Source organism: Cajanus cajan, chromosome 9, assembly GCF_000230855.2.
Source record: "Cajanus cajan strain Asha chromosome 9, NIPB_CcT2T_4, whole genome shotgun sequence".
NCBI lineage: Eukaryota > Viridiplantae > Streptophyta > Magnoliopsida > Fabales > Fabaceae > Cajanus > Cajanus cajan.
In genome coordinates this window covers 7,882,621-7,894,304 of record NC_138525.1, presented here as the reverse complement: position 1 = coordinate 7,894,304, position 11,684 = coordinate 7,882,621, and positions in this window count along the sequence as shown.

The following is an 11,684-nucleotide window of genomic DNA, read 5'->3' as shown; positions in this document are numbered from 1 at the left end:
TTTGTTTTTTTTTTCTATTTGAATTACTACATCTTTATAGTATTTTAATATTACACCTCTTATAAGTTAATTATATAAAAAAAAATTCTTCAAGTTAATCCATTAGCTCATATTGTAGATGTTGATGTTTTTGAAACCGAGACACAATGCAATTTAATTTTCTTAATATTTCATATTATTATGTTTTCAATCGTTTATCATTGTCATTTTATTTGTATATTCAAATATATTTTTTATATTACGTTGAGTTTAATTAATTTTTACAATTTTATATATATTAATTATTAAAATAAAATTTATTAACTATAATAATTTATTTTTCGTACAACGCACGAATACAAGTTTAGTTTAAAAAGAAAGGGACATTATTTTAATTATACATTTTTTTTAAAACAATTTTATCATTAACGATTTCACCTTAATTTTAAGTCCTCTTTTTTAGAAAATAATATTGTATTATAAGTTTATTATATTTTTAATTCTTAATTAGAAGGTCTACGTTACATGTTAAATTAATAAATATATTTATTTGAGAAAAATAGATTAAAAGTTGTTAACGCATGGAAAATTTAACTAATCAAGTTAAGTTTCATATTTTAATGGAGTCAAACTGGAGTTTTAAATTTGATTCATCTGAATAAATAAGTGAAATTTGAGAAACATTCTATTTTTACAAATAAAAAATTGATTTATTTACACAAATATACTAAAATAATGTTTATATTCTGTACATATTATAATTATCATTTTTCACTATTATAATTTTATTTTAAACTTCATATATATTAAAAAAAAAAAACGACCATGTAAATTTGCTGCAATGTTATTCATTGACAAATTACATAAATTTGTTGACTTTGATAGTAAGTATTAAACAAAAATCAGCCAGAAACTTATTTATATTTAGTTGATAATATAATTATTTTCTAATATAAATTAGAATGATTTTTCATTATGGAAAACGCAGTGTGACAATAAATAATAGTATTTACAGAAATTCTGCACATTGACCGTAACTTAGTAATAGTATCTAATTATCTATAAAGAAAGCAAGCGTTATCCCTGACATTAATTTAATAAACAATAAAAAAAATAAAATAAAAAGATAAAAGGGTATGAGTAGGTGACGTTACGAATTCAAAAGGAGAGACCAGGGAAGAACATGAACATCAACGGCCCAGCTTTAATTGGCGGTAAGGACAGGAAAGTCATTTGACGCAGGCACGCACTGTCCTCGAATCACACCATAACTCCAAACGTGGCCCATTACCCAAACTTTCCCGCCAAAACCCAACGTGTGGACTAAGTTCAAAGCCCAAGGAGAATCCTATGCCCCTTCCTCCCTTTTTGCCACGTGGACTCCTTCTAGATTCCACCACACGCTTGTGCAACACTCTCTCTGTCTCCTTGCCAACCAAGTAACCCACTTCCTATAAATAACAAAACGCGCGCTCCCATTCTCAAACATTCTCAAACCTCCAAAAACAAAACATGTCCACGGACATCCAGGAAGGTTGCCGCACGCCCAACCGCCGCGCTTCACGGATACCGCCGCCCGCGGTGTGTCCGCCGGCGCCCAAGAAGAAGCCCGCGCTTTCCCCGGCCAGGAAGAGGCTCCCGCCGCCAAACGGCTACTTTGTGCCGCCGGACCTTGAGCTCATTTTTAGAGTAGCGTCCGCGAGGGAAGCTCTTGCTTAGTTCATCCGATTCTAGCTATACTCATCGTGACCTTTTTCAATGTCACAAATTTAACATTTTAACCTAGTTAGTTTGATTTCTGTCATGTAACTAGAGAAGTGTGGTACATATTGTTGTATTTTTATATTTTTCATTTCAATTACTTGAACTTGGAGCTTGCTAAATGGGTTGTTTATGTTGGATGAAATTGAAGTGTAGGGTATATGGAAAATGAAGAGCAACATAAGTGATTTGAAGATGGTACGCGGTTTGGATGTTGGATCCTTTGGTATAAACCAAAAAGTCCATTTGACCTTCTAAAGTGTGGTTTGTGGGACATAGTTGGATAAACTGGCATTTCCTTATTTTATTAATTTATTTTTACAGTCAACGCTATAGTTTTCTGGTCCCAATGTTGTCGGTTGAAATTGTTTGTTAGATCGATGTTGCATAATTATGAGCTAAGTGTGACGATATAAACCGTTGGGGTCGTACTCAAGATTAACCAGCGATTCAGCCTTATTCATTTCACTCCCTTAACATAGGGAGAATTTAGAATCTATTATTATATTGGTGTTTAAAATTAAGAATTCTAAAATTAATTTCTAGAATGTAAAATAAGTTTTGAATTTAACCACTGTGTGATTTTAATTTTTAAATATATATATATATATTAATATTATTATTTTAGTTACATTTATTTCAATTTTTGAATTGATATAATTATCAATTTGCATTTTCAGGAATTAAATTTATAATTTATAATTTCAAAAATTAATATAACGTTATCGTTTAAATTCATGATTAAAATAAGTGTTTACTCAAAAATCAAGTGAAGAAAAATAAAGAAAAGACAAATAAGTGAATAGAAATAAAGTAAAATGAATGTTTACTTAAAAATCAAGTGAAGAAAAATAAAGAAAAAACAAATAAGTGAATAGAAATATAATAGATTTAAGAGTGTTTAGTTTAAGAAGAATAAGGAAGGAACATAGAAGAGAAATTCTTTTAAAAAAATTGATCACTATTTTTATCATAACTTATTTTTAAACTTTAATCATTTGTTTGTTTTTAATCGATTTTATATTTCTAGGAGTTTTAAAATTACATATTTGTTCAAAGAAGATAAAAAATAACTGTGGCAATTGCAAAACCACCTATATCTATTAAAATGTAAAATAGTAAATCTAACTGTAGTAGTTTCCTAATTGTGAAAAAAGATTAATTATTTCAAGTGATTTGAAATTTATGTTTTTTAATTAAAGATTGATGTTCAATTTCTACTTTTGACATGAAGTGCAATCAAGAAATATTTTTTATTTTTATAAAAAAAATCCAATAGAAACAAGTTATTTATCCAATAGAAAGAATTTATTTCTCTTTATTAAAGAGAAAAAAAATGTTTTATGAGAGCTCAAAATTACCTAATAGTGTGTTTAGACGGAGAATTTAAATGGAGTAATTCATTTATTTGAAAATTTTCAAATTCTTTGAGGTGAAATACCTTGTTTGAATGAGGAATTTATAGAGAATTTAAAATTCAAGCATTTGTGAAATTTCTTAAAATAGTAGAATTTCAAATTCTCTCAAAAGAGTAAGAATTTGAAATTCCTCATATTTTTTTCCTTCTTATTTCACTTATATAATTTATCTTATCTCTTATCTCTTCATGTTTTTAATTATTGAATATTTAAAAATATTTTTAAAATTATTAAATATTATCTAATATTAATTTTAAAACTATTAAATATTTAAAAATTAGCTAATATTTATTTTTATAAAATTTAATTTAAAAATCTCAACATATAAATGTATTTTTAAAATCAATTTTATTATGGTGGAATCAAATTATCATATTTAACCTAATAATTTAAAATTTGAGAAATTTGAATTGACTTATCCAAATAAAATATTTTAAGAATGATAGAAATTGAAATCAAAGTAATTTAAATATCAAGAATTTAAGATTTCTTGAATTTGTAAAATTCCTCGTCCAAACACACAACAAAGAAAATGTCACATAATGTGTTAAGCGCCAATTCTATCCTAGTAGTTAACGTAGAATAAAAAAGCAAATCTTAGTTATATATACTAACCGCGAAAGAGATATCATGTACCTCTATTTAAAAAATATAAAATAGGTAGTTACATATTTTTTTATAGTTATGAATATAGTTACGTTTTATTTTTTTAATAGTTGATTAAGGATATAATTGCTTCTAAAAATGTAAATAAAAATAAAAATATTTCTTTTATATATAGCTCTAAATATATAGAGAGTGTATAATATAAAAATGTCATTTATATATAAAAATGAAAATATACTATTTCAATCTTTAAATTAAAACAAATATGTTATATTAAAATATTATAAATAAAGTTATGATATACAATAATTATTATAGACTTGTAATTGTCTCTATCATCGTTAATGTGTCATCATCGTCGATGGAATTACTATTATTATCACTGTTGCTACTTTAATCACCATCATTATTGTCGTCATTGTTATTATTAAATTCATTGTCACCATTATAGTTATTGTTATTATTATATTGTTACATCATCACTATTGTCACTTTCACTACTATCACCACTATTTCTATTATCACTGTTGATGTTATTGACGATGGCAGCGACAATGGTTATGGCAACGACGATTTCAATGGTGATAATAACATTAATAATGATAAAAATAACTATGATAGTGATAGTATGTGATAACTTTATTTGTAAACTGAATCAATTATTTCAATTTAAGAGTTGAGATAAACAAATTCATTATCAAATATACGAGGAGGGATCCGTTTACTCTAGGAGTAAGTCTACTTAAACTTATCTCATTCAATAATTCATGTTTTATATTAATTTTCAACGATCCAACCGTTGAATTTAAAGTTCTTAATGCATAAATCAAATATGCAAAAATTTTAAAAAAAATTGAAAATCATTTGATACTTCGTTTTATTAATTCAAATCAATGTATAAAATGATTTTGTGATTATCCGTCAATTTGAATTAATGAAATGAAGTATCAAATAATTTTCAAATTTTCTAAAAATTTGTAGACTAGATCTATGCATTAATAACTTTAAATCCAACGGTTAAATCGTTAAAATTTGATGTAGAACATGAGTTATTGAACGGAATAAGTCTAGGTAGACTTACTCTTAGAGTAAACGGATCCCTCCCATATATATATATATATAATACTATCTATAATGTTAATTATAATCAACATATTAAGTTTTTTTTGTCCTAATTGTAAGCAACAATTATTAGTTTGTTAAGTTATTTATGGTTAATTTTTTTACACTTTTCATTTATATTAACTTTATTTTTTATAAGTTCACTTATAAGTAGCATTAAATATAACAATTACTTAAAATAAGGTGTATATTTGGAAATAAACTTAAATTTAAGGTAAAATTAATTAAAACTAATCATATTAAGTACTTTCAGTGATCTTGATGATTTATCTTATGTTACTTATAATTAGGGCCAAAGGTAACACAATATAAAGTAAGAAATGAAAATTATAAGTTTAGATAAAAAATTAAATAATAACTATATGACAAATTTAAATTTTTGTGAAAATAATTAAGATGAAAATTATGTAACATAATTTTTGTAATTAAATTGCACTTTTACTCCCTGATAATATTTAATTTGTAATTTTGCTCCTGAAATTTTAATTCCCCAACTTTAGTTCTTCCAATTTTACACAATCCACCATTTGGGTCCCCTTGTTGAATGTCCATCTGTCGATCGTTAAATTTGTAATGTTAATTATGCTAAATTATACTTATAGTTTTCATCTTTATTTCCACAACTTTAGTTCTGCCAATTTTACACAATCCACAATTTGGGCCCCCTTATTAAACGTCCATCTATCCATTGTTAAATTTGTAATGTCAATTATGCTAAATTATACTTATAGTTTTCATCTTTATTTCATTTTTATCATAGATTATCGCTTCTATAAGACAATTAATGAAATTAATGATATGGTTATTCTCAATATTAGGGTTTGGAGTACTTCATTTATGGATAATGAGTAAATCACACAAGTTTTACTTATATACTACTCATCAAGCCTAACTCTAATTGATGGGAGACCTTTTTTCACTTATATATTACTTAACATGTTAAACTGAATTTGACACCATATCATTATTTAAAACTTTAAGGCATTAAATAAGTGAGTTTTTCTCACTTATATGCTACTTATCATGCCTAAGTCTAATTGATAAGAGACTTTTTCTCAATTATATATTACTCAACATGTTAAACTCTAATTAATGTATGATCTACTTTACACTCAAACTCCCACAACCAATTATAATACTCAATACTCATCTAAACCAATCATTAATCAATTGGTTGAACCATAAATTCTAATACTAAAGTTGGGTTGGGAAGGAGTTTAAACACATGGAGCATTTATTTTAGGTTTGGGAGTTATCTAAGGATAATGAATATACTATACAAGTAAATTTGATACTTTATCATAACCAAAAATCTTAAAGCATCATAGTAAGTAATTTCTTATTTATATATTATTTAACGTCATATTCTAATCGATAAAAGATTCACTTTACATTTGAATTTTAAAAAAAAAAAAAAAAAACACAAATAAATACCAAAGTAATTTGATTAACATAAAATAATTCTCGCGGGCTAATTCCTAATCCTAACAAGAAAATATTCTACACACTCGTTGAGATGGTACAACTCCAAAAAAAAAATGATAAATAAAGAAACATGCCTAAATGGAGAAATAGAGTCAATCCACAATCTTAAGCTGTTACAAGGAATGCAATTGGAAACTCTAGATATTGTCTGGTATATACACGTTAATTTAAATCAAATTTTTTTAAAACATAATTCACGTGGTTATAATTAAGAATTAATCTGTTAAACATATTATAATTAAAATTATTTTATATTCGTAGAACGATAATAAAATATTAAATAGTTTATAAATTTTATAAAAATTTATAATTTAATATATTTAAATAATGACAATGTACATTTGCACTGTAAGTTTGGGCTAACAGAAATTCAAGCCCAATTACATGATAATTCTCTGGTTCGAAGTCTTTTATAGTAAAACTCCACTCCAATATTTCCAGTTCAGATTGTCAATCAAACTATAATGAAAATTAACAAAATAGAAAGCGTGCCAAGTCCTAAAGGCAAAAAACCGTTGAAAACCAGCAAATTAAAACATACACAGATAAATGCTACTAAACATAAAGAAGTTAATGCATTAAAAATATAAAAAGGGTTGGTTTCTTATATTTAAGAAATGATAAATTGATACATTGTACTATTTGCCATCAAATTGGGCCAACATCAGCCAGACCATGCTATTCCATCAATGCATTAAGTGCCTTCACATCGGTATCCGTGCCACACAGGCCCACATCGGAAGGGTCATTTCTTTAACCATCGTATCACTGTTTTTGAAATTGCCCCGTTACCCTCTTCCAACACACCATTTTGTACCATCACACGGCTAGCTGGATCACATTACATTACGTAACACATTCTTAGAGCCATTTTTATTCAAGTTATAAATTATCATTTTCTAAATTTTAATCACTAATTCTAATTTTTAACAAAATTTCAAGTACTTTTAATTTTTGTTATAACTCTCTGATTTTGTCTGAGTATCAATCACTCTTTTAATAACTAATTACTAGATCTCAAACTAAGAGTTTTATTAAAAGAATAATTTCAATATTACTTAAATTAACTACTTAATAATGCATTTTTATGCTGCATTTGTTTAGTTTTAAGAGCCGCGTTTGTTTACTTTTAAGAAAAAAAAAGAATATAAGTATTTGAATAAAGTGGAGTCTTAATCAATATAATTTTTATGTTCTTGAATACAACAAGTGTTAATCAAATATCATAAAATGTTATCCGAATATTTAAGTATAGATTTGCACCTTTATGCATGTTAAACCAACACTGATAATTGATTAAATAAATTATTTAATTGATTGTAGTGTCCCATATCCACCATTTTCAAACTTAAATAAAATTAAATAAATAACTTTTTATATCATGAGAGTTGAGAATAGACCATCACAGAAATTTTTTGTGTTGTAAATTGTATTCCAATGAGAGAAGACAACATCAATTGTAAGCATTTTGCAGGATGTAAGATATATATGTAAATTTCTCGCCTAATAAAACTCATGTACTAAACGAACAAACATATTTCTTACATCTTATTTCCTCTTTCTTTTCTATTTTTGCAGCATTTTTTAAGCGTCAAACACAATGTTAATTTCTTCATCTTCCAACTAAAATGTAAACTTGACAATTTATACAGGCAAGTTGAATACTCCCTTGATAACTATTACAAGGTTACAGGCTGGCTAAATTAAGTTACAGCCTGACTAAATTAAATCAGGAGCAACAAGGAATGTAATGGAACTTCTAAATTCTAAAATTTGTTGATGTAGATTTTGGGAAGAAGAGCAAGATAAAATTGACTTATTTACTTCATACGTTGTCCATAAGTCAATTTTTAACTAATTTACATATAATATATATATATATATATATATATATATATATATATATATAATTAGATACTAAAACATTTTGAGAAGCTAGCTTAAATGCATAGAGAATAAAGGTCTTAATAACAAAAAATGTAATTATAATTGACTTTCAAGGTAATAATATTTATTTTTATAATTATAAAAGAATTAAAATATTTTTTAAAATATTTTTTATATTATAAATTTTCTTTTTTTCTACAGTTTAAACAAACACTTTTTCAATTATTTTAATCAAATTACTTAAATTAATATCTTTTAATTAGTTTAAGTGGCAAAGTTCAATTTTTACTAAAGTTAGGAATTCTTTTTGATTAATAGGTATGATATAAGGAGATACGGGTGATTTATGAATTTGAATTGATTTAAATTGGCATAATGAATTAAGATTATATTTTTTTAATATTTAAGTTGAATTTGATGTAATATGATCAAAGCTTGATAATGTAAAAGGTTAGATAATGAATTTTGTATTTTTTAAGCTCATAATCCGGTACTAAATAATAATAATAATAATAATATAATATTCATCATTTGCTTAAAAGAATACTGGAATCACTCTTGTTTATTATGAATTTTATGTTTTTGAATTAATATTATTATAATAAAATAACATATTTACTTTAAATTTGATTTTGTATTAATGATGATTGTTTGAGTTGATAAAAATGCAACGAATTAACAAATTTATTTTTAAAATTTCATTTGTATCATTATTTTTTTTTTGTGAATTGGTAAATTTAAATTAATTTTCAACCAAATATAACATGATTTATATTTATCAAAAAGTTTAAATTTTAAAAATAAATAAATTTAATTATATTAATCCGACTCAACGAAATCTAATCTATTTATGATCAGATGGATTGAATTGTGTTAAATATTTTTAAAAAAATGCACAAATATAACCTGATCTAATTTATTTAATTTTAATAAGATAGAATAATTTTAATAAGATAGAATAACAGATTAATCTAAACTTGAACTAATAAAATGTATTTATAAACTTGCAAGGAAAACTATTATGGATTGTGATAAAAAAAATGTGAGACATCATCTAACAATTATTATAAATTAAGCTGCCCAAACCACACAAGTATATTATTCATTAAGTTAGGAATTTGATTATTATAAATAGAGAAAATATTAGCAAGCATAGTTAGAGTTATGCTTCTTAAGTGGGTCTATCAATAATTTTCATTTCATTCATTAGGATCCAAATCCTCAATACCGAAGGTTGTCTGTATAAGATTACAAAAAGAATATTTTTGTTTTAAAAAGAAAGTTAATATTATTAAATTAAAATATATATAGGTGAACCTTTATAATTGACTTAACAGTTGAAATAAAAATGCGAAAATTCCTATGTTCAAATTCCATAACTTTTATAGATAAAATAAAATATAGGTATATTATTTAACTTATGCGCTTATAGTATTATTTTTTAATTAAAAATTAAAATTTTACCTTATAATCAATGTTAATCTTTGAGGTGTTGTTTTTTATCACACAAATTATTAAAACAAAATTTTAATTTTAATTAAAAATAACATAAAAATATTTTTTTAAAGTCATACATATTGTAAATATATATATATATATATATAACATAAAAATACTTAAGATATTGTACTGTTAATAATTAAGCAAATGTTTTGACATCCTGTGTGACATTGATAATGGGCCCTAGCTAGTCATGTTATAAAAAAAAGTAATTATAAAACACTTTAATGAATCACTAAAATACGGGAATGTTCTTACACTGCAAGAATCTTATCATTTTGAAAGACTGCTGTCTAAATCCCACCCATATATAGTACGATACTCAATACATTTCTTCATCCAATAGTAGTAGTGTTACATATATCTCCATATAAAAAAACATCACACTCTTCTCTCTCGATTCAATTCTTTAGTTTTTTTTGGATCTTCCCAATAGACTTGGGTAGAGAATTAATTAACATTATTAATCAAATCCCCACTAATTATGAAGATAGTTAAACCTCTAAGGGTTAATTTATATTTTCTTTACCAATGAAAAAAATAAATTAGAATCCAAGATCTTGTATATGCTATTTTAATTTGAATTACATGTTAGGTTAAATCTAATAGTTTAATTAATTTATATTATATTTTTTTTTATTTCGATTTAATCATTAACGAATCATAGATATGCTCTTCATAATTAAAATTGACTCTTGAATAAAAAAAAATGAAAATAAAAATGACTCTTAGCTAGACTCAGTTGTGTATTCCTAATTCGCTAAACTTGTAATTTTAAGCTTCACTTTATTACATGAAAGGTATATATTCTGAGTATACAGGTCAGTGAAGCTAGAAATGTATTGAGAGGCACGTAAGCATGGTTTGTATCTTACCCAAAACTTCATATAAAAGAGTAGTTTTGAACCAAGTGAAGGGATTTATTTATCTATCTAATTAGTTGGGTGACTGTATAATTAAAAGAGACGTATTGTGAGTGTGAACATATTACTTAATAGTTACCCATATGATTGTTTAATTGTCACAAAATTTGACACTAACAATCAAGATAATATATAATAATAATTCAACAGCATAACAATCACATTTTATTTAAAGTTACCGATAATACACTAGTGCAAAATAAGGTTATTACGTCACCCTTTTTACGTCGGAAATATTAAAATTTGACGTAAAAAAAGTTAAATCTACGTTGGAAGTATGTTCTGTCCGACGTAGATTTTACATTTTACGTCGGACCCTATCAGGTCTGACGTTAAAAAGTTCGCGAAATTGAATAAGAGAGTGTGAGGCACACCGCGCGCATTCACTCTTCATCATTTTTCGTTTTTTTCTCTGTAAACCCTATCCCTTTCTTTTGTTACTGAATCGTTTTTTTGTCTTTTGCAGAGGGGTGAACTCTTTGTTACTCATTCGCACACTGTTGCAGCTCATCAGGTATGAATCAAGGTTTCATTAACACTTTTCTACTTCGCATTGCTACTGTGGCTATCTGTTTTATTCGATTTTTTGGTTGTTCTATTTGTATAGGTCGTTGGCGTTTTCTTTTGGGTTGTTCTACGAAACAGAACAGACCGTTCTGCTTGCATTCATATGTTTTTTTTTGTTTTTTTTTACTAATTTTTACGTCGAATTTGGTAATGTCCAACGTAAATTTACGTCGGTTTGACAGCTCCGACGTAAATTTACATCTCCCGCTTTTATGTCAGTATTTCTTTTGACGTAAAAAGCTCAAAATATCCGACGTGGAATACCTCTTTTGTACTAGTGATATAGTTTTGACTTTGCAATTACAATTTTTAAAAGAATTAATGTAAAAGTCAACAATCTTATTATATTAAATTAATTTTTAGATAAAAAGTTATTAAAATTATTATTTTACTAAGTTTAATATATAATATTTATAAAAAAAACTAATATTCATTG